The 26,530-nt window shown below is 33.4% G+C and overlaps 1 protein-coding gene across 2 annotated transcripts in view; it reads left to right on the forward strand.

The window, feature by feature from the left end:
- The window catches only part of LOC127071487 (collagen alpha-1(XVIII) chain), a 211,259-nt gene that overhangs the window by 152,990 nt on the left and 31,739 nt on the right, over positions 1-26,530 (forward strand). The gene's annotated exons all lie outside the window — the stretch shown is intronic.

Below are 26,530 nucleotides of genomic sequence, written 5' to 3' on the forward strand. Positions count from 1 at the left end.
GAGAACGAGGTAAAAATCGACACAACATAAACGAGAAAAAGATCGATCAACTTTATTATCCTTCTATGTCCAATTAATTAAAGAAACAATTATGAAGGAAAAGTTATATAGACTTGAAAGAAATTGTTCATAATTTTCAAAAAGACGAAGAGACAAGAATAAGATAAAAATTTATGCAACAAATCGACCAACGCATATCAACAAAAAAAAATATTAGATTTAACCTTATTCTCGTGTCTTTATTATTTCTCAAAGAAAATGGTATTAATTAATACAAAGAATTTAGTTGACATCACTTTTCTGCAAAAATACTAGAAAGAACGATTTAAATCTCTTTCTCTATTTTCCTCTCTGAAAAATACTAGATGACTTTTATCTTTTCCATGAGGAATACTCATAACTCTATATAATATATGTACATATATGCATGTAGTACATGTGATTGTAACAAATAGATACGCTGGAGGCGATGTTACTCCGTAGAGGAAAAAAGCTCTCTGAACTGTTACAATACGAGCGTGTAAATTAATACTCGATATTCCATATACAACCGTATATGACAACCGTAGAGAACGTTACTAAAGAATAAAAAAAAGAAGTATATCAAAGAGAAACGCATAAAGGGAATAAAATACTCTAGATGAACAGTTAAAAAATTATCTAACGTTGTTGGACGATAACACGTTGATGACAAATAGAACATGAAAATCGAAAAATAAGAGAGAAAGAGTGAGAGAAAGAGAGAGAATCTTCGGCAATTTGGAGAATGCAGTATTTGTCTTCGATCAGGTTGTTCTGGTAACCTCGAAAGATTAAACAGTTCAGAGCGAACTGAGTTACGTCTGGGTTGCGAATACTGTTCGTCGAGCAATCGCGAGTCCAACGAGCTCTGCGGACGAAACAATAGACAATACTGTCCTCGAAGGACTCACGTACAATATGTAACTATAGATATACATATACATACATATATATATACACATACACACACACACATACATATACATATCGTATACATTTATATGTACACACACACACACACATACACACTATACAGAAAGCAATGGCGGTGCAGCGACCAGTAATATGGCTTCACTTCACTTCGGTACGACGAAATCCAGTTATATCGTCGCGCCATTATAATAATTGTATGCACGGGACTTGGTGCAATTATAATACGACGTGAGGGTAGCCACGTGTATATGAATGTGCATGAGTATATGTGATATAGAGAGGAATTGAAAGAGAGAAAGAGAAGGAGGGACACCGAAGCCGAAGCTGTCCCACGAGGGAACATCCGGAATTTCGAGAAAGGAATTTCTCGCGTGAGTGCAATTTTACGACTGCAGTGAAGCATGCGTGTATATGTGTTCCTTTGTGAAAAGCAGCAAGCTGCGAGAAGAAGGGGAAATCGGAGATGCTCTCGCTTCGAATTCTCTCTCTCTCTCTCTCTCTCTCTTTCTCTCTCTCTCTCTCTCTCTCTCTCTCTTCTTCTTCTTCACTTCGATATTGACTTTCTCACGTCGCTAGCATGCAGAGAAAACGGATGGAGTTATGTAAAAGTCGATTAACCACCGTATCGGAATGCGTCCGTCTTCGGTTTAAGCGGTCCAATTTGAAATTCGACTCTATCGCTTATCGTAGAAAATTATTCGCCTTGAATGATTCGTAATTTCGCGATCATTATATTTTCTAAAGCATCTTTTCGACTACGTCGTTATTGTCATGTTCGTGCGTATGGAACTTCATCTTTTCAAGAACCACGGAAGTTCATCGAATCGATCGAGCTATATTAAAATTCGTTCGCGGTATATTCACGATGGAATGAGGCGTGATTTGAATCGGTTATAAAAAGAATGCTCGTGAAATGAATACATTATGCGTTTAACGATCAATTATACGTACTCTCGAATTGACTTTACGCCTGCGAACGTCGAATAATGAGCAATTGTGTGAAGTAATGTTTGCTCTGTTCCAGTACATTTATGAATGACTTTAATTCCGTGAGGAAGGATGAGAAAATTTATAAATCTTTTATGCATACATAGGTATACATCTATACAGTGTACTAACGGAAAAGTGTCCACCAGGATTATTAGGAAATCTAGTGATATTTTCGAAAAACGCTGAGACAGGTCAATTTGTTCTCGAGGAGACAGGTCCTTGTCATAAATTCGCTCACTTTGGGCTAACCCCCTCAAAAATCTTATATGGCAGCAGGGATCAAATGGCATATCACTTGAAAGGTCTTTTAATTCTCTTCATAATGGTTTTTCTACTTTTTTTTTTCTTTCTTTTTTTCCTTTTTTTTTAATTTTGAGTCAACGCGTTTTTATATTTCAAGTACAAAAGAATGCAAATTCAATTTTGAAAACAATTTTTATTTTATTATATGTTTTAAATATAAATCACCGATGCAGTAATAAAATATTTGCTCTATTTTCTGTCGAAAAATGGAACACACTCTGTAATACTCTTTCTTTCTTTAATCGTTTTTTTTTTCTATTTTTTCCTCGAATATCCTGATCAGTCTTATAGATATTCGGTAAAGTAATCTCAACAAGTGAACATTCTAATTCTTTCAACATTTATTACACCATGAAGATGATTAATTATATCTTACTTCGAGGATATCGCAAATGATCTTGATCACGATGTACATTAAATTACATTAAAATATCAAAGATCAAATATCAAAGATCAAGGAATATAACGTTGACTTTAAAATCCTATTATTATTTGAAGAAATAGAAAAACTCCGATTTGTATTATTTAATGTCACAAACTTTGAAGATTTCTATCGAGAAAAAAGATAGAGTATGATGATGCTTCTTGTTGTACGGAGATCTAAATCCGTAGTAATACCGGAAAATGACGAACGAGCTTAAATCTAGTCGACGTTTGATTCCACTGCATATTCAAGCGACTAAGATTTATATCCCCGTTTCATCTCTTCCTCCCACCAATCTCTCTTTCCTTCTCATACCATCACGCAAGGTATGAAGATCGATCAAGCTCTCGAATGATACCCGCTGCGTTAAAATATTTAAATGAAACGTATATCGGGCAAGATAAATAACGCGGTCGGAATAAAATTTCCCCGAGTTCGAGAGATTCCTCGTGACTTCGGTTCGAAGGATTCAAAGATCGTTGCACGTGCGAATTAAGTCGAAGTATATATATACATTTATGTATCTGGATATATGTTCATGTATGCGTACGTGATATGTGTACGCATAGATGCATTCATATATGTATCGACAACTCGATTTGGCAGGATTCAAGAAAGATTTGGCATCGGAAAGACGTATGTATATTCCGTATGCGCTTTCCGCATAATAGCACGTGTGTTACCACGTGTCTCGAAGAATCTAGTCGAGTTCGAGCTCAGCGATAGCTTCGAAACTCTCCTTCCACGTTTCCACCGCGGACTTGCCACCTAACCGGATTTCCATGTGTGTTCGCATAATTTATTCCGAAGACGTATGTGCACGTTATGCACCGACTGAAATTAATGATCCCTGTTTACCGCGAATAAATTGCTATAATTATCGGTGCGGCCAAATGAATTGTACTTGTGGCGCATACGGTGCGGTACCAATGCGTTCCCACCTCCTAATGCTTGTTCTACGTTTCTCGATAATACCTACTGCTTGCAAGACGATTAAATGTTTGTTGGTTTCTGTTAGATCGAGAGATAACGTGCGAAATACGAATTACAAAATTTATTAGAACCTATAATATATCGATTAAATATAGAATATATCATCGAAATTATTACGTTAAATTTAAAGGTACACACACGAAATTTCATTGTAAGTTTTCTGAGAGATATTTAGAAAAATCAACTTTTTACAAAATCTTTTTAAACACGAAATTAGATTCTGTCCCATGATTCGCAAAATATTCATCATATACATATATTACATTTTATATTTCTTTCTCGACATTTTCACTTCCTTTCTGTAGGTATGTATACCTACACATACATACGATCGGTCTCAATTAATGTAATACTTTTCATTCATTCCAAATTGTTTTATAATTACGAACTTTAAAGAGATATATTTGTTTAATAAAATCAATTGATCAGTTCTATAACGCACAAGGAGAAAGAACAGGATTGATCCGTTTAAAAAAAATGCTTGATTTTGAAAGAAGCTGTACTTCGATTTTCTCTCTTCCTTTTATCCTTCAATTATTAACGTTTCTCATTGCATCATTAATGCGATAATTGTTCGTGCGCATGTGCGCAAAATCTCATGACAATAAGTAGAAAAAAAAGCAGCTAGAAGAAAGAATTGTAATATATTTATATTTCCGGTGTCGTTAAAATGGAAATTGTCAGTGCCACGAACTTCTCAAAGAGATTTTTCTAAAGCCTGCACAGAGCCGCTCGTATATTTATCACAAGATGCTAATTGGGTCCCCTGTTTCTCCGTCCACCTTGCGCATCATCCACCGTGGAGAAGAGATCAGCTTGCTGGTAAACCGCATTACCTCTACGTGTCTTCCCTACACTACATTTTTTTGTCTTTCTTTACTTTTTATTCTTTTCTCTCTCGTTCTCTTTTTATATATTTATTTATTTATTATCCAAAAACCTAAATACGTATCAAAAACGAATGAAAAAGTTAAAATGTTATAAGAGAATCAGATAGAAATAAAATATAATTAATATATAAATAATGATTAAATTATCTTGACACCACTTCGCTTTTTCTCAGACTTTTTTATTTAGAAAAGATTAATTATTTAGAATTAATTTTGTAGAAAAATAGAAATTTTTTTATACAGAAATTAAATAAGAAACATCAATTTTAATTAAAACGAAATTACATTTTTATTAACTTATTTCAATTGTATAATAAGAGATTGAACATTCGTGTTACTTGGTATAAATGTTTTAATATCCAGACGAAGATTTTTATATTTTTCATTATTACATTTGATCAACGTAAATCGAATAATAGCAGTACTAAATTTTTCCTATCACTGAAACTTTTACAACGAAATCTTTCCCTGTGTTTGTGGCCGCCTATAAAAATTGCATCCCCGTCGATGTAAACCTTTTTGTTCAGCGAATTTCGAACTCCGAGTTAACGAATAAGAGAAACTCAAAAGCCCGACGACCAGGACTCGGGCTTGGGGCAACAAAAACAGCGGAAAAAATAGAACCTTTATTATTGAAAGTGGCGTGGTTGGTAAGTAGGTTTTTTCAATTTCCTGAGTTATCGGTCTCACGTTCGAAATTCTCTTTGGGCGTGCGATCGATCTTATGATGGAGCACAATGATGACGTCGACGAAACGAATGAGAATGCCGAAAAAGTTGAAAAAATGATGTTAAAAAATAGATAAAAAGCAAAAGAAGAAATAGAATAAAAAAAATACAATTTCTTGGAAAATGAATTGAATGAAGACTGATGAAATTCTTGGCACGTAAACAACCTTTTTTGGAATGTAATAGTGGAAAAATGAGAGAGAGAGAGATACAGAAAGATTACTAGGGTTATTTCGAGAAAGAACGATCTCAGTCGAACTTTTACGAGCGTGTTACTTTTGTACTCGTACAAGCCTTCGTAAAATACTAACTGCCATATGTCGTTTGTAATTGTACAAAGAGATGTACGTGTAGTCGACATATCAAAGCAACGAGTCGAGATACACGTCACGCAATCTCGATTATATCACGATTGTCGAGCCTAGTTTAACCACAATTCTCTATGCTTTCTTTTTTCTTCTCATTTTCAGGAGAAATTCGCTCATAAACCATTCCAGGTGTTAATGTATTATCTTGAGATTATCATAAAAAGCTTCGTTCGATACGCTATTTCTAAAAGTCGACAAATCTGTGACATTTATTCGATATCATTCTATACGTCGATCAAACGTCCCATTTTCTCGCTCTTGTCATTGATACAATCAAATGCACGTATTATCGCAAAATCCTACTAATGTTTGAATGTCTCTCGACGTTTATAAAATTCGTTGAAGAATTCATAAAATATGAAGAGAAGAATTACTTTAGAGAAAAAATTACTTCTAAATAAATTTAAATTACACACATCTTTGAGCTCGTTCTTGTCGTCGTTAATTTGATAATAGCATTTTTTTCAATAATAATTCTTCTATTTTACCAGAAATAAAACAAAGAAAGAGAGAGAGAGAGAGAGAGAGAAACAAAGTAAATTTTTCAATGAAAATATCAGAGAAAATACGTACGAGATATAAATTCTTCTAATGGAACGATATCAAATCGAAAAGTTGTCTCGCCTCGCGTGTGACTCGTTCGATTTATATCGTCGAAGAGTAAAAAATCGTTGAAACGGACAGAGAGCGGCTAAAACCAGCCACGTTTAATTTTACTTCAAATATAGAATGACCATAGAGATAAAGGGAGATGGAAAATCGAATAAAACATTAAAAATATCCGATGTTTTATATATCACGAAATTAACGTAAGATACAATATCAAAGGCAATAACAAATATCTTTAACAGGATCGATTAAATTGTAAAGTGGAAGTAAAAAGAAAATATATATCTCGAAAAGAAGAGAGATATGTTCGTGTTCGTGCAACAAGAAATGTCAGATATTTTGAGGGATCGCGTTTAAGGGAGAGAAGGAAAGGGTGAAAGAGTGAAACAGAGAGAGAGAGAGAGAGAGAGAGAGAGAGAGAGAGAGAGAAAGAGAGAGAGAGATAGAAATGGATGAATGAAGAGAAGGAAGCTTTCGACGCGTTCAAAGTTGAAACAGCTCGTTAGCTCGAGGGTGCTGGTTCACGATCGACGAAGCACCCGCCCAAAACTATAACCAGCCGTCACTAAGTAAACGGTAAGCGGCCGTCAGTGAGTTGTCGGAATTACTAGATTGGTAGCTGTTGATTCCTCTCTCTCTCTCTCCCTCCCTCTCTCTCTCTCTCTCTCTCTATCTATCTATCCTTCCTCTATCTCTCCCTCTCTCTCTCTCTCTCTCTCTCTCTCTCTCTCTCTCTCTATCTATCTATCTATCTATCCTTCCTCTATCTCTCTCTCTAGAATTTCTGGGTGCACGCGAGTGTGTACCAATCGTTACTAACGGCTTCACGTCCGATTACAATACGTATATACATATATACGAGTGTATCAACTTAAATATTTGTTATTTCTATAATTCGATGTTTTTTTTTATAATCTCTTTTTCTCTTTCCCTTATTTCAATAAAAGATTACAATTACCTAACGATAAAGAAAAGGAACATTGGTTGGTTTCTCGCGACCGATCGTACTAAAACGTTACAGTAACAAACAACAACTATGTTATTGCGTTTTTTTGCGACTAGCTTTGCCGTTCGCTCGAAAACAAATTTTAAACGCGTAACTACGTTTCCGAGGCCAGAGAACATTCACCATAGAATATAATTTTCGTTTCGTTCTTTCTCTCTCTCTCTCTATTTCTTTCTCTTTGTGTACTTTTTCGAATACAAACGTATCAAATATTGTCCGATTCTTTGACCTCGAAATATTTTAATATTCTCTGACACACATAGAGCGTTGAGATATAAAATATTGCTCGGCCTCGATATGACTTACGAACAACGGCAATGTACACGAGTATATAAATACACGTGTAAATAAAAAATTGCATACATACAAACACAAATAAAAAAAAGAAACGTTTATATTTCGACCAACCAAAAACTCGGTTTATTCACGTTTACGTTACAAAGTACTTTATTGTATTATATTTTGTCAAATCAAACCAATGTAGATACATAATGATGGTTCGTAAAATCCAAGTTCGATCATGGTTCGTTTGGAAAAATTTTTTCTTTGTGGAAAATGAGCCATTCGCTTATCCGTTTTTATATAAATTATAGATGGGTTAACTAGACGGCTTACAATTCTCATTTACTGCACGCTTTTTCGATAAAGTTATGATCACACGATTGCGATCTAACGATCGAGTAGTACGCGCTGAAACTGCTAACTAAACTGCCTTTTTTTTCTTATTAGAACATAAATTAACGATGGATTAGCAGTAAAAGGTTACATTCTCATTTGCTATGGGCAAGTTTCGATCAAAATTCCCTAGGGAACAAAAAAAAATCATAATTCACAATCGCGCACACGCACGCGTACTATGTACTATATCGTATAGCCGATAATAACTGGTACGAACGATAGCAAAGTAACCGATAACCGAGTTCGAAACATGTTCATTTCCCTATTTTCAGTACACTGACAGAAGACCGTTAAACGAACTTTCTCATTTCTACGGGACATAGAGCAAAAGAGAAAACACTAAAGCGTTAAACGCTCGTTCTACATATCGGAAGTTTTAAAAGCTTCAATAAAAAAAAAAAAAAGTTATTGTGCTTATAGTAAATTTAACTAATTTTTCGAACGATATCAAAAACCATTCACCGAAAGATAACGAGGCTATCAACGAAGTATCCTTTTGGTTCGAACGAGCTTTTTTTAGTGGTCATAAATTTCGATAAAAGATTTCCTAGATACAATGTTATCTCGACAATCGATCGTAAACGTTTCGACCTCTCCTGAAAAGGTAAAATGAAAAGAAAAAAAAAAACATATTATGATTTTTAAACAAATTGTTTTTCCTTAAAAAATCTATCGTACGAAAATGCAAACGAGAAATTGCATTGCACGCAAAACCGAGGAGTAATTCAACGGAAATAGAAGTAGATGCGTCTGGAAATGTGTTCATTTTAGAGACGACGCGACGTGAAATCCGAGCGTTAAACGAGCTTCTTTCTTGCATGCAATTTTTCGAATAGTAATTCAAACTCTGAAGAGCATGAGAAAGGTTCAAAGTATGAGGATATAAAAAAGATGGTATTCCCTTAAATTTCATGGAAAACGAGTGACATTAAACATTAGTCTATAGTAAATAAAAATTTTTATAATATTTTAATAATCTTTATAATACTATCTTAATAATGCTTTAAAAAAGGATTGACAAAGCGCTGAAACAAATGCAAAAAATAATTATTTAACTCTTCAAACTTAATTAATCAATAAAAAATTTGTTTACCTTCATTTTTAACCCATAAAAGTTATCTGATTTCATCCAATTTGAATTTTATTTTGTTATTATTAAATATTACTTATAATCAATACAAACAACAACTGTTCTATTTTTTATCTAATATTGAGCAACGACAAAACATTTAATTGCATTTGTTTGATTTTATTGATTTCGAAAACAAATAAAAAATACAGAGGAATAATATTTCACCCATGATAGCATTAACTATATAGTGATTTCCTTTGATGATAGCTTTTAAGGATTAAATTGAACATGGCGTTTTCAAAAATCAATATTCACTAGATGCTCTTTTCTTTTTGAGAAAAAAATTTTGCAAGAATTTATGTTTATGGAATCGAAATACTTTTTGAGTAGCGCTTAATTTAACGTAAAATCACGAAGAATTGAAGAGAAATGAATCGTCATTCTTTACGATCGATCTTGGGTTTTACCCGCGTCACCTGAAGCTTACGAACCGTATTCGTAAAAGAAAAGTTTATCGTAAAAGTTCGATGGAAACGACAAAATTCGTTCACTCTATTTTCAGAATGTTTTATAATTGACCGATCGAAATATATACAACGATAAATAGAAAAATATTTAAGTATATATTATATATACCTACTCTTTTAACAAAAGGACGAATAAAATTTTAACAAGATAGTTCCAACTTTTACACGGATTGCTCGATACTTTAAAAGTTTTCTTCGGAATTTATGAAGCAAGACGTTTTATTTAACGCGTTACAAGTCTAACTGACGTCTCTATATTATTAGCGCCATAAATCGTCGTATACCAGCTCGTTTCTCGGCTATCACAGTTTTCTTGTTTACAAAGTATTAAGTTATTAACTATTCATACTGAGATATACTAATTAAATTTGAACGTAAATAAGAAAGAAAATCGCCGTTTTTCATTAAGGGAAGAAGAACGAAATTTTTTTTCTTTCATCGTAATAATATTCCAACACAAATACCGATCGGAATTCGCTTTCAAGCATTACTTTGATGCATTTTCTCCTACGTCGTAATAATGCGAACTTCAAAGGATCTGTTTTTCTGTTACGAGCCATTATTATATACCAACTTGTACATAGTAGATACATACAGTTACGATAGAAATCGATTAATCTCGTTTATTACTGCACATGTGTGTACATATATATACTTATACAATTTTTCATAATTCACACACGATGAAATAACGATATTTTTCCCACATAAACTCAACAAAATTGTAACCATCTAGAAATAATCTAAAACACATTCGACTTAATTCAAGGAAAAAATTTCAATTTGAACAATCATTTATCATCTCTATATATCACTTATTAATGAAATTCTATCGAATTTTCCAAGCTCGTGAGGACTTTCTCTCAAAAGTAGTACGCTAACATCAAACGCGTTCTTCTCCATCGAAGGAAAGATAGCTAGAAATGGCAATAGTAGTAGTTTACGAGAACGAAACAATTCCGTTCGAAATGTCGAATTGAATTCGTATTTTACAGCGCGTTAGACACCACTGCCGAAAATTGTATGTCGGTAGCATGTAACGAAGCTAATGCTAAATTTTGCCGATATTGGTACAAGTGAGAGGAAGAGGGAATGGCACATTACCTATTCCAAGTGCGATTCCAAGCACGCACGAATCGAACGTGAAACTCATATGTATACACATTTATGTGTACGTATATACAGTTTTTTTACGAACAAAAAACTCTTCTCGTGTTTCTATATCGTCTTTCCATCCATTCGTGCAAATCTATGCTGGTATTGATACATATGCAATTAGAGAATGCATTTAAGTAGCTACATTTATGCTGCCAATTAACTCGTATAAACACATATAATATATGTGTACATATTTATCCACATCTCTTTTTCTTCGAATCCAATTTTCCCCACGTCGTCTCTTCGTCATTTGTCTTCAAGCTCAATGTCAATCAAATTCATAACGGCTTCTTATCGTGTTGAAAATACTTCAGAAACGTTTTCATAGAGATACTCTTAACAAATAAATTAAATATGTCGATCTATGAGATGGATTGCGAGAAATGTAAACAAAAGTTGTATGATTTCCTTACGACATCATTTGGACTCAAAAAAGGAAAAGAAAAAAAAAAAAGAAAAACAGAGAAAAAGAAAGAGGAAGAAGGTTAACAAGGGAAAGTTACGAAACAAAAAATTTTTACATTTGCATTTAAATACATCATTAGAATAAATTTCTTGTTTGAAATATATAGCGAATTCGAGAACTGTATAAACTACTCATTTATTGTTCTTTCTGTTTTCGCTGATACCAACATTCTCATGATGTTGTTATTACACTTGTTAATAACATCGTGTGTTAATAGTGTCCAAATATCGCGATAATTTTGTTCTGGTCAGCAAGAATTTCCGAGGACTCGAAATATCATAAAATTATATCAACGGGATTTTAATTGTAATTATAATTTCATTTGCAATAATACAAAAATAAGACGAAGAAAGTATTGAAAAAAAGAACAATATTATTACTAATCTCTTCGAAATAATTTGAAAATGAAACTAAAGATATCGGAACTTCTGATTTAAAATGAAATTACCAATTCTTCTTTAAGTGATTATACCAAGAATCTTCACTCGGTTTAAGAAAGAATAAAAAAGAAATAGACTTACGAATAAAATCTTTAAACATCACATACGAAAATAGAAAAACTATTAAAAATTTTAAGTTAAAAGCCAGCGAGACGATGTCAAACGCCGAGTGATTTCGCCAGTACATAAAATAGAAATACGGATTAATTATAAACCTGATAAAGTAGATCAATGTGCTCACGCGTTGAAGTGACATTTGTCAGCAAGTGCAATTAAAACAAAAGTCAACCACGATGCGTACGAATGCTTCTCTCTCTCTCTCTCTCTCTCTCTCTCTCTCTCCCTCTCTCTCCCTCCCTCCCTCCCTCTCGCTCTATCCCTCTCTCTCTCTCTCTCTCTCTTTCTCACATACACACACATACGTATGTATATAGACATATACTGGGTCAGCACTCCTTTCGCACGATATCTGCTTTGCGCGGCACGCTTTATACACGCAGAAACCCCTCGTCGTCACGTCAAAACGTCACCACCGTCGATGCTGTCTCTCCGCTGCAATTTACCGCGTGACGACTGTTTTTCCCCGCCCGTGACTCGACGTTATGTTTTATCGCAGTTCGTAAAAAAGCAGAGAGTCACCAAAGATCGAAAGAAAAATATCGAGAACAAAAAATATAAGCATAGACATATGCACAGAAGCATAAAAAAATTTTACTCAATCGACGTAAGCACGTTTGAAGAGAGACATTAACATCAACAAATATTAAGTTATATCGGAAAAATACAATCTTTTTTTCTTAAAAAATAACTTCATTTTTCTTATTGGATTAATTAAAAGTGTGAAAAAGATTGATAAATCTAATTACATCATATTGCTGATAGATATAATTGTATTGTTATAAAAATTACTTTTCCGATACTATTTTATACTATTTTTATTTATATTTTATATGTTTTTTAACGAACAAAATAAATAATAGAATTTATTGAAATATGTCTATTTTGAGAGAAAACTTAGAGATTACGATTAATTATACACTTCCGGAAGGTTAAGCTTCATATCTAATTTCCAATTGCACAATTTAATCTTAAATCGATATTTCTCTTCAAAGTTCGACAATTTTGCCATGAGAATATTGGTTTTCGATTATTCTTGTTAAATTGATAAACTATTAACCAAAAAAAAAACTATTTCCTGCGATATACAGAAAAATGCTTTCGTCGATAAGAATATAACTGGTTAAGTTGAATATAAAAATCAAAACATATAGTCTTTTAGTAAGATAGTCTTTTAATATCATTCTAGAAAATCTCGAAACTAGTCTTTTATAAAATAGAAAAGAAAAAAATAACATAAGAATTAACCAGAAACAAAAAAGAAGAAAAAGAAGATACTGAAATTATTATACGTCGTCCAATACGATGACTGGTCAAAATTTTTGAGACCGCACGTTAACCGGTCATTATTCTCCGCATAATTTTCGTGCGTGTTCGACACTGCGTCGAACTCATCGGCAGATGATTAACGACTTTAACGAAGAAGGCTCAACACGTGTTCTCCGAGAACAACGATTGGATTCCCTTTCTATCTTTCTCTTTTATTCCCTCCCTATCTTTTTCTTATATCTGTATCTCTCTCTTTCTTTTTCTCTATCTGTTTCTGTCTCTCTATATTACTCTTTCTATATTTCTCTTTCTATCTCTTTCTCTCTCTCTCTCTCTCTCTCTCTCTCTCTGTTTTTCTATCTCTCTTTTCCTATCTTTTTCTTTTTCTCTATCTTTTTCTCTCCCTCTCTCCCTCCCTCTCTCTCTCTCTCTATTTTTCTATCTCTCTTTTCCTATCTTTTTCTTTCTCTCTCTCTCTCTCTCTCTCTCTCTCTCTCTCTCTCTCTCTCTCTGCCCCATTTCTCTCTCTTTCTCTCTCTCTCTCTTTCTCTCTCTGTCTCTCTCTCCCACACTCTCTTTTTCTTTATTTCTCTTTCTTTCTCTGTCTGTCTGTCTCTCTCTCTCTCTCTCTCTCTCTCTCTCTCTGTCTGTCTTTCTCTCTCTCTCTCTTTCTAAACTAGATTGATTGGACTATTGTGCGAAATAATTAAGAAAAAGTTTCATGTATTTAACATAGAAAATATACATATTGTTCTGATCCTAGTTTCAATAAATTTGATCTAGAAGAGTTTTTCATTAATAATACACATTCTGAATAATGAAAAATTATTCGGATAAAAAATTGATAATACATCAATAAATTCTACGTCAACAAAATGATCGCTATTTTTAAACGATGAACTAAAACATCTTCTTTATAAGTTATGAGATTTTCCTATCGGATTTTTATTTGAAAATTCTTTGGAAATGACAAGAGACAAGTTAAATTATTTTTCTTATTTCCATATTTTTAAAATTTTCTTCGAAAATATGAATTCCTACAATTTTGTTATCATTCCTTTACAAATTCTATGTCTATTTCAATCATATCGCCAGCAATGGGAAACAAAAAAAAAAGAAAAAAAATCCAATACCGATTGAATTCGTTGGTCTATCGAAAAATCAATAGAATTTAGAGTAGTGTGATAAGTGCAATGGTATTGGATTACCTATACATTTCTGAATTTGATACCTAACCCGTTCTCGGTCTTCTTCCTCTCCTTCTCTCTCTCTCTCTCCCTTCTCTTTCTCCTCCTTTCTCTCTCTTTTCCTCTCTCTCTCTCTCTCCCCTCTCTCTTCTCCCTCTTTTCCTCTCTTTCTCTCCCCTTTCTCTTTCTCCTCCCTTCACCCTCTTTTCCTCTCTCTCTCTCTCTCTCTCTCTCTTTTGAGCTGTTTTAACTTGGACTCAGTTAACGCTCTCTCCAAACTACCTTTGACCCCAATCGAGCAGTCGAACTCAACACACTTGGGGAAGGAAGTTTGCTCGTCATTAAGTGTCTAACCATTTAGGACGCTCCAGGTCTAAAGACGTGTCCATAAATTGAGGATAAATATTGATAAGGTGTAAGCACATGATTGTACGACTAGAAAATAAAATAGTAATTTTATACATCACTTTATTTTACGTATAATGAAGTAAAGTATCTTTGACAAGAGGGACGTGTAATATATTTTCACCAAGGCACTTCTTAAATAAATTTTGTGAGTTACAATGTAAATATATATATATAAATATATAAGATATATATATATATATATATATATATATATATATATATAATCGAAATGCAATAGATAAGATTGTAACTCCATCTATTCCGCAACATTACTATTGTTTTATAATAATAATAATTATTATTATATTATTATTTTACAATATATATATATATATATGTATATATATATATATATATATATATATATATATATATATATATATTTGTAATATAATATAATTTATATATAATTGTATCTTAAGTATCTATCCACACTTTTTAACGGCTATGTTCTTTTCCTTTCCTATTTTTTCTCTCTATTCACATTTTCGAGAAATCAATGACATTTCTACGATTTTTCCAATTAAACTACACTACTCAAAAGTCTGCTCTGGTTTCTTAAAACTTTTTCTTCAACTACCATTTACAAACCCACAGCAACATAATAAAATAAACATTTCAACATATAATTTCCTGAGTTATTTACTGTACTCCGAGGCGAACTCATATTGCATCCTAGTTACACCTGAACCCAGCACGTAACAAAGATAAGAAAAGAAACAAAACGTGCGGATTTGCACGAAGGAAAAAGAAAACAACGATGCGGTAACTGTAAGGTTGTTCGCTAAAAAGAAGGAAAAATACTGTAATAAGTATTTCTATCTGTAATCATAATCAACCTAATTAACAAATGTTAAACGAAGTTATCGATTAATATCCCACTTTCTGCAACGCTAAAATGAATTTTAATAACAAAGAATACGAAACGATGAACTCATTCTTTTACCGATAATAACTTTTTCTCTATCTTGTTACATCTGCAATCACGCTTAATGATTGAAACAAATATTTAGTTTGCTATACAAAAATATTGATTGCTAAAATCCTACCAAAACATTACGATCTATTTATGAAATCATCATTAATTCTTTAACGAAAACGAGAATGGGAGAAATGAAAAATAGAAACTAACATGAGGGATATTACGACAACAAGTAACATTACATTGGAAATGCACATCTATGGAACTCTGAGTATTTCAGGATCAAAAAAAATAAAAGACAATGACCGGTAGAATTACTATCGTAAGAAGTGCTAGGTAAGGGGTGGATCAGAGTTATGTATCCAATAAAAGTTTGGTACCGTAGCGTATAGAAAGAGGGATCGATTTAATGATACCGTAGTCGAAGCAACGAAAAAGAAAGAGAAAAAGAGAGAGAGAGAAAGATAGGGTCAAGAGTTGGCGTCTTTACGCGGTGGTTTACGCGCCTTTATCTTTACGATTACGCTCGCGTAAAATCAGAGTTTAATATAAAGCCTGTGGGATCTTTGAGGAAGGGAGAAGGGTCGAAGTATTCTAAGGAAGATCCCTCGTGGTAAAGTCGACGAATAGGATGTAGAAGAAGAGCATGAAGAGAGAGAGAGAGAGAAAGAAGAAACCTAAGCTTTAAGAAGAGCTCGAATGCATAAAGTTAAATACCCGCGGGCATAACTTGTTCCTCAGCAAGCGAATATCCGTATTAAGCTACCCCTTTCAACCCCCATCACCCTCTCGACACCTCCGATACAACTCTCCTCTTTTTACTGTCATAGCACGAAGAAGCCTGTTCTTGCTTTTTCTTCTCTCTCTCTCTCTCTCTCTCTCTGTCTCTCTTTCTCTCTTTATTTCTTCGGTATACTTGTTCCTTCTTTTTTTCGCTATGAGAGAGTGTCATCTTTGGATTTACTACTTCGTTGAAGTCTTAATACCTGAACATAGTCTGGGGATGGACCGAGCGTCGCGACGGAACTATCCAACATTAAGTAAGCCTTGTGTCAAGTTCGGCTTTGACCTGTTTTATGACAGAATGTTTTTCTTCTTCTTCTTCTTCTTTTCCTTCTTCTTCTTCTACTTTAATATTAGAACTTGAGAAAGCGTTAAATGTTATTGGGATAACGTGGAGGAGTTAAGAGGTAATAACGATAGTTGATATTTAAAGTATACCCTTTTCTTATGAAAACGTATGAAATACGAAAAGTAATTTTGTAAAAGCACCGAAAAGATACTCAGCCGATTAGCTCGACGTAATTTGTATTGCGTTAAGCTCGAAAATTATGTCGTAAGTAATATCGATTTTTTTTTCATAGACGTTATACTATGTACTGAGAAAGTTATTTGAGAGAAACGAAAATTATTAAGATAATTATTGAATATTTATTATTGAGATGATATGAGAAATTCAAGCTTGAATAATCTTATTATTCAAGAAACTTAAACGGGTGAATAATATAAGAAAATCAAATTATTGGATGCACATTATTTTAAGCTTTCCTATCTATGAGAAAGAGCTAATGAACGAATGAAATACGATAAATATCTCTTGTCTTAGATAAAGAAAAAATAAATAAAAAAAAATCGAAAGCAAAAACGAACAGATAACTCGAAGTTATTGAGAAGACAAATAAAATAAAAGAAAAAAAATTCTATCTCCGAATATCTTATCGTTCTTGGGAGAATATTCTCTTTTTCTTCTTTTTCCTTTCTGAGAACTATCTCGTCTCTTTTTAGACTTAAACCAACCATCGACAAACTCCAAATATGTACCATAAATTTTATGAGGAAATATTTTAATAAGCGTTCTACAAACCGATCCAATGATGAAACGATCCTATAATTAAAATAACAAGAATTTCTTTGAAAGTGATTCAATAAAATTCTTTATTGAAACATGAATGCTAACAAAAAAGGATAAAAAAATTAAAAATATTTAAATGATTACTTTATGAAGCAATTTTTTGATAAACGCGATTTTCCACATAAATATTTATAAACGTACATATGATGATAGGTATCATCTTTATTCTTAAATATGTTAAATATTGACTTAAATAAAATATGTTTCTCGCTAATATTTTATAGATTCGTGGTGAAGTAATATAGTCGATAAATTTCCGAGCGAGTCTAAAGTGGTAAGTTTTCTAAAGAACGGGAAAACGTATGAGATAAAGAGAGAGAGAGACAGGGAGAGAGAGAGAGAGAGAGAAGGGGGACGCACAAATCACCTGTTATCGTTGAAACATCTAGAACAGAGAACCGCGGCCATTCGTAACGAAACGAAGGTGCGATTTCGAGCCACTTACAGGACTAAGATAACTTTGTCACCCTGGCGATGCGCTACGAAGGCGGTTTGGTATTTTCCACAAGCTGTGGCCATATCTGCGGCTGACGATAAATTTAACCATTTATGAAGATTTATTGTACGATGTAAAACGAATCCATTGAAAGCTGTTTCATTTATTGATCGCTTAATAAAGATAAAATCTTGAAAGAGATTAAAATAATATAACAAAATTATTTATTTTAAAACGTTTCAAGTTGCACGTTATAAGAACGTTGATGGTTTGTTAAACGAAGAAAAGGAAAAGCAGAAATTAGTAAAATTAATGCTTTCTGTTCAATGAAATTCTTAATGAAGTAGAATCTTGATAACATCTTCCATTTGAAAATGACAAGAGAGTTATATTAAATTAATGAAGATATCAGAGAAGAGAAACATTAATGAAACAAGACTTACAATTAGATCCATACAGACAGTACAGGCTGTAGTAACGAGGCTGTAGTAACGAGGTCCTGATGTTTACTGAAGGTCCTTACACTTTGGCGTTCTACCGACTGACTACCGCATTACAGTGTGTAAACTAAAACAAAGCAAACTTACCTCAGTCAAGTTGTTTACAGTAATGCTCATCTAACGAGCTGTCCTTCCTTACGTTGACTATTTATATTGTCATATTTATTTTAAACCAATAAATATTTGGTATATATTTTAATTGTTTTTTCTCATATACGTATCCGACAGATGAACAACAAATGGATATTTATCATGGATATACATATATTTCACTTTAAGATATGAAACGAATTAAAAATGGGAGAGAATTAATGAATAAAAGTTAAATAAAACGCATAAAATTAATCTTGTGACAAGAATGACGATAAATCGATAATACAATTTACGAGTGATCGTAAAGCACAATTACCTCTTTTAAAGATACTAACAATTTGTACCGGACAAATATTTCTATTGAAAGGCAAAAGGATGAAACTACCCATACCTCGCGCCAACAGTAAATAAGTACCCAATATCGTTGAAGCATCAAAAAGTCGATGATCGATCCAAGGTTTTAGATAGGAAAAGAGAGAGGAAAAGAAAGAAAAAGGAAAAAAGAAATGGAGAAAGAGAGAGAGAGAGAGAGAGAGAGAGAGAGAGAGAGAAGGAATAAATGAAAGAACGTAGAAGTCGGTGATCCTCGAACGGATTGTCGCGTTTCTAAAGCATGAAAGAGAAGAGAAAAAGTGGAAGGAGTTCTTGGTGATGGTGGGAGAAGTGTGAAAAAGAGTGGAAGGGAAAAAAATGACGATGGCTTCTGCAAGCTCATTACCTCCTTTAGAATCGTGAAACTGGAAATGGTATCAGCATCGATCGATGAAAAGTAGAAACCGGTTCTCATTATCAGCCTCGACGAGAGTTTTCCGGTAGCTGGTGCTGGCACTTGGAAAGAAAAGTGGGTAAATAGAGGTCGGAGATGATATAAAGGGACGAAGGGCGCGACTTGCTTGCTAAAAGAAGAATACAATTCGAAGATGAAGAAACGTCGAAAAGAAGAGGACCGAATCGAAAAAGAAGAATAAAATGAAGAAGAAGAAGAAGAAAAAGAAGATGAAGAAAGAGTGCTAGATAGCAACTGTGTTTGTATGTGATATAGAAGAAAAGAAAGAAAGAGACAGTTAAAGAAAAAGAGAAAGAGAGAGAGAGAGAAAGAGAAAGAAAGAATGACCGAGAGGACTAACTTTATTTCGAGCTCAGTCGATACGAATCGCTACCGAATGCTTTTTCATTTTCTCCCCTTTCCGCCTTTGTGCCAGGCTATGCGTTCTCGTTAATTAGAACCGCTGCAGTGACTTTCCGGTACTCTGATACCACCCTTTTTCTCCGACGAAACGACAATACTTTTCACGTCTTCGGGACGAGCCAGATCTATTGTTCCAACGGATAACGTGCTGCGTTCTTCTTCTCCTCCTCCTCCCTCCTCTCTCTTTCCCTTTCGTACCTCTCGAACGAGGAAATCCAGTGAATTCTAAGAGCCAAAGAGAATTGGCTGGACCGTAGAAAGAAACATAAAGAGAAATTGATAACGTTCTTCCCGAAACGAAAACGATCCAGCCCTTTTTTCTTTCTCATCCTCTCACCCTTCTTTTCGAGTCGTTGACGTTTATTAATCGTACCTCAACATTATTCTAGCACCTCTATTTCGTTCCTTTTATCTCAGAAAATATGAATTTTATTATTTCGTTTTAAACTGTATATATAATAACGATAAGATAATTTTTTTATTAATTATTTATCAATGTCGTCATTTTAAATATTGAACTTCTAAACGTGTGTATCTACTTCGTAATTTATTTTAAAAGAAAAATACTGGAGTACAAGGGAGCAAATAGTAACGGATATTATTTTAACCAGATCAAATTGTACCCTGTTAATTACACAATACATTCAGTGATATACTGAGTGTGTGTAAACCTTGCAAGATGCTTCGGGAATACACTCGAGGTTAGAGACCCTCGCGCAAGATTACAGCTCTCTCGGTCAATCTCCGGTGTACCGGAAGGGCCAATCATAGATATGCATGTACGCATACAAGTCGAGATGCAGAACGCTAGTTAGCAGGTAGTTATACAAAAGCAATCCTTCAATGATAATCTACCAAATGGACAAAGCGTTAAATTCAACGTATAAATCGGCATCAAAACACAAACAGAAATCTCTCGTCGATATTTTAGAAACTCGTTTAATTCGAGTTATAAAAAACCAATGAAATTTTTTATTCAATTCCTTGATAACGAGTTGATATTTTTTTCTTTTTTATTATCTTTTATTTCTTTTTTTTTTATTTTTTAATTAAATAAAATCGTAATTACATTGTCACGTTAAAATGCAAATATTTCAATACTTTTAAAAAGAAATTTAAAATAGGCCAATTAAATAATAGATTAAAAATATTTTTTATACATAAATATTATATAACTTTATTAATATGTAAAATTAAAATTGATATGCTAATTTCAAAGTATCAATTACAGTTCGATTAAATACTTATGTTTATATAACTTTTCTGTAATAACTTTGCTAATTCGATATTAAAATCAATTTAAATAATACAAAGATAGCTAATCAGTTTAACCAAGGTTGACGATCCTCGAGAAATTTGTGTTTTTCTTAATACTTTAAATTTATTGCAAAAAAAAATTTTAAAAACTTTACATTGTTCAGTTTTTCTTTTTATTCTATCAAGAAGACGTTAATATAATACGTTAATATAGTCTACGAACGTGGCTAGTTTTCTAAAAGAGCCATTGTCTTCCTGTCCATTTTTAAAAACGAAATATATATACGGAAACCATTGAGTTTTAAAGAACCGAGAAACGAAACTCAGCTCGGTTTCGTTAATCGTCTTTCTGAATACATTCTATTGTTGTTTTGATGTCAGTCATATCTACGCGACATCGCCATTACATCGCTATTAGGCAGTAGTTTCCGCAAAACAGCGAAATACTGCAGGATGGAGGAAATGTAAAAATCTCTACTGGACCGTTTTCTACGTTCTATGCTGCGAGACCTCAGTAAATATATACAGACACACACGCACATACTGACAAAGCCGATCATATTTTTCGCTCACGCGTTAAAAGCATACGTCGTCTTTCGAACATTTTTCCGACATTTTCGAAAGTACGAATTTCTACGGAGGAGCCTTGTATAAGAGTTTAACAATAAACCATTCTACATGCGAAAACGATTCGCGAAATTCGTTGACCCAATACCGTTCTGAGATTCGTGAGAATTCGAAGCCGTTGCATTTCCTCTTTCTAGTCATTTTATTTATAAAATATATCTCATGGAATGGTTACACGTTTTAATTCAGAAATGATTTTATTATTATCCATCACTTTGTGGGCTTTCAGTTTCATCGAATGTAATATTTATTAAATTTTATTTGCCTCCTAAATATTTAATTTAATCCTTGGATTATGTAGATTTTTATGATATAATAATATGTAGGTAAATGACGAATATAAAAAAGTTTTTTAAAATTTTTAATACAGTTATCGCCGGTAAAATTATAATTATTAAATTACACGCATCCTTTATTTACACGCGTACTATATTCCTATATAGCATTTTATAAAGAAATTATTACTTTCTGAAACGAATCGTTAATCCCGTATATTTTTTTACAGCCAATGGAAATAATTCATTAGGTATCCCATATGAAATATGATTTAATGAATATTTTTTCTACGCTAACACACTACTGGTGATACAAATTACAGATTATTAACTCGTTACAATTCATTAATTTCCTCAAAACATCAAAGTCAAATAAAGTTGATTATTTATAAATTATCATGCTAACTACCTCGTTTCTATTGATTAGAAGTTGATTGATATCTATTTTATGGCATGTACAAAACTTTCGAAAAATTCTACGAAGAAAAATAAATTCTGTTACTTTATCGGAAACATGTATAAAATTTAATTTAGCGTATCACTCTTACTTAAATATTCGAGATATGTATGTCGTTATATTTTATTCCAATCGAAAAAAGAAAAAATAATAATATAAAATAAAATAAAAAACAAAGAGAAAAAATCAAAGCAACGATCGTATTCGAAAAATAATAAATCCTTCCATCTAACGTAACGATTTTATAGAATATCACCTTCATCATCAAACACAAACATACAAGATAATAGATCAATACGATTTAATCCTCTTTCATTTTTTTTTTTTTTTTATATACCTTGACATTAAAGCATCTTATAACGAGAAATGTATTGAAAAAAACGAGGCTGATGATATTCAACTATATTCGCTAGTTCGTTAGTTGTACGCACAAAAATTTCCATTTTCGATAAGGAAACCTTTATAGAACTTGGACGATGACCGAAGTTTCGTGCTTTTACGCGAGAAGAGAAATGTGTGGCAGCCGTTAAGATATTATCAGCGCCTGTTACATTGTTTTTCTACAACTTCGTATGAGAAGGAACTACAGAGACCTGTAGAACACTCGGGAAAGGGTTGAAAAAAGGGCTACTATACGTACATATGGCTAACAATTTAAAAAAAAAAGAAAAAGAGAGTAAGAGAATGCTACTAATCCGCCCTGTTTTCCTTTGTAATTGGACAGTGTCACGCAAGAGAGAATTCTACGTCGTTTAAAGCGCAGCTTGACATGGTTTTGCACTTCGAAGAGGACATACAGTCCTCGTGTGAACAGTCGAAAGAATTCGCGATAACGATCACTATTTTCAACGTTTGTAGTGATATCCGTTTTACCTTTGTCTTTTGTGATTCTCTCTCTCTCTCTCTCTCTCCCTTTCTCTCTGTCTGTCTCTCTCTCTCTCTTTCTCTCTCTCTCTCTCTCTCTCTCTCTCTCTCTCTATATATATATATATATATATATATATATATATATATATATATAAAATGTTCTAGAATTTGTAATATTATCCACTTTTAAATAAGATAAAGTAGAAATAATATATAAGTTTTTTAAAAAAGATATAATCCTTCTTATTTCGAATTAGTTCTTTTTCCCCTCGATTAATTATCGAATGAACTATTGCGACTTATTAAATATGAAATTTCAGAATGGAAAAGGACGCTTCAAAGAGATTTTCTGCGATTCGTAGCATACCTAATTTTTCTTTCTTTTCTTCGTTATGCACGAGAATGCCAACGGCAATGAAATTAATTTCGAGGGAAATAAACTCTCAGAGACTCGAAAACTTCGAGAAAGGTGCCTCCTAGCTACGAGAGAAATGTAGGACAAGACGTGATCCTATCGAGAAATCCGTGCAAGTGAGAGCCTTCGTGATATACTGGCGAATGTCGTTATTCGAAAACTTTTCTCGCGCGTTAATTTTCTTCCTGACTTATTCTTCGAGATTCTACGAATGTCGTGATCTCATGGGACGATAAGAAGATCGAACACTCGATTTAACAGAATGAAGGTTCAATTAGATTGATCTTCTGGTTTTCACATTCTTTTCGATATTTTATTCCAAGTATTGCGCGTATAAATTCCTCATAAATATATCATAAATATATCCATTTTTAAATTATTCCTAAAATTTCTTTTTGTAAAAACAAAAAGAAAACTATCTGTCAAAACCAAAGCATTATAAATATGTTTCTAATCATCACCGCGGAAAGTAGTTTCACGATAATGTCACCCGTTTCGTTGTATTTCCAGTATGTAAAGAGGTGGCGAATGAAGTTAAGAAAAAAAAGGAAAAGAGGTACCAAGTGTGGAGAGGGTGTGTGTGTGTGTGTGTGTGTGAGAGAGAAAGAGAAGAAAGAGAAAAAAAGATATAGAGAGTGTGAGGGAGAGCTTTGTTTGCGTTGCGATGCTGTCAGAACAATGCAAATCCATTAAGAGCCGCCATTCGTTTGCTGTAAAATTATGCGTTTACGGGGTCGAGCACACGATGCTATATTTCCGGGATGCAGCCAGGAATTACACGTAGCAATTGCACAGGTTAACGAAAGAAGCATTAATGCTTTGCTTTCTGTAATCTAATTTCTTCTTCTAGCTCCCTCTTTCTCTTTTTCACTATATAAAATTCTAAAAAAAATTCTTCTGATGAATTGATCATTTTTGCATAGTTAAAAGATGTCGACCGAAATCTCGATTATGCATTATTATTATTATCGTTAATGAAAATAAATTCGTAGAGAATAAAGCAAGATAAGATTTGAAATAAATTAGGATATTTATCGCGCTAGCAAAGGGTCGTAAAGGGTAACGCTCCTTTGAGAATATATCTTGTAATCATTGGACGACTTTTAAGTACCAGGACAGTAGGAAAATGTATGATATAATTAGTCCGACGGAATGGCACATAAAAGAGGTCGTGATGTCGTAACTGCCTGGATGGCACGTGTAAAACCACGTAGTATTCGTGAATAACGTGAGACCGTTTCATTGAATTATGAAGATAATTATTTAGAAAACCGAATTATTTATATACGTACATATGTAGGTATACGTGTATCAAAATCTCGTAGAAAATCTTGAGAATCCTTTCATGGGTACTTCGTTTTTAAATTCAAGGAAAGAAGGATATATGTGCTTTTATAGAAAGTGCTTTCGAAGGAAAAGCTCGTGAATTTTTCTTACGTGAAAATTTTCAATGTTCCAATGCCAACCAACTGACTGCCTGCTGGTGGTTCTTTGAAGTGGCCAGCTGCACGAAAGAGAGGGTCTATATATAAAACTCGATCAGGATACGAAGCAGATATGCGGCGAAAATACTTGTAAATATTTGATCGAGCTGTTCGTTCCAGATTCAAAGACTCTATGTCGAGGGAAAACTCAGAGTACGCACGAACTCGCTCGCACACGCTTTCGAACGGGCTCTAACTCCGACTATTTCTCGTGCTCTAATAACGCTACGAAAATTAAGGTGGTTCCCTTATTCTCGCAGCTTTCTCGATTTCACTCGTTTTATCTACGCGAGAGAATAAATTTGTCTAGCTTTGCTAGGATCTTCTTTCCTACCCTCTGTTTTTCCACGAACGAAACAATGGCGAGGTCGTCTTATAACAAAGCGAAGGAAAGCTCTCCTGCTAAAGAGCAGAAAAGAAGAGAAAGGGAAAAAAGAACATTGAAAGTTGGATTAAACTTTCAAACAAATGTGGCTTATCGCCCGCCACAAGGACATTTTTAATAAATTATAATCCCTCCTTTGCGAGCATAAAAAGTAATTAAAAAAAAAAGAGAGGAAAGAAAGAGAGAGGAGAAAAAGGAAGAATTTTGAAATATTCAAAGGCATCATATGTCAGACTTAATAAAATGTGCATTGCGATAAAAAAGAAAAAGAACTTCGTCGGATGATTTTCGTTTCGTGAATAGGGCCTTAAGCAGGACGCACACAAGCATATTTAGACGAAACACGTTTAAGATTGACCTGGGCGAGCAGGCATAGGACCCACAAGGCGAATACTCCCCTCTACTCACGCATCTATACTTTATAGCCTTTGGCTTCCAATCCGGCTAACGTATTATAAGACAGTCATCCGCAGTCATCTCTGACCGAACGATCGTCGTAAAGATCGCCGTATCCAAATCTATTCGTCGTGTATATTCAACTTGAATGTAATTGATTCTATAACTCTCGATTTTCGCTTTATAATTCAGTGAACATCTTTCCTGTGGCAATTCAGTGGAATTCTATCGGATTAATACGTAATATTGTACTATAACTTTAATCAGAGCATCAAATTGGAAGTTAATTAATATGGAATCTCTGCCGAATACATAATTACGTCTCCTAAAAGCTAAAATATTCAAAAGTTTCTCCATATCTTCCAAATTAGATATATTATAATTTCGTTTTGTATCAATATGAAGTAAAAGATTTTTAACATGTGTAAATATTTACGTGTTAACGAGTATAGTATCTTTACATTATGAGACTTCAAAGCTCTTTTCAAGAACGTACGTAAATGTCGCTACTAGAAAAGATTCGTTTGTTTCAATTTGACATTATTTATAAACGATGAGAGTACGTCGATCAATCATAGACCTTGTATAATCTGCGTCTCGAATTACAAACATACAATTCGTTTTAACCACGATATTGGATTAACATCTTTTCTTACACTTAATACGTAGCAGAAACGATAAAAACATTCAATGTTTTCTTTTCTAAGAAAAACGAAACTAAAAAAAAT

This window comes from Vespula vulgaris, chromosome 1 (assembly GCF_905475345.1).
Source record: "Vespula vulgaris chromosome 1, iyVesVulg1.1, whole genome shotgun sequence".
Classification (NCBI taxonomy): domain Eukaryota; kingdom Metazoa; phylum Arthropoda; class Insecta; order Hymenoptera; family Vespidae; genus Vespula; species Vespula vulgaris.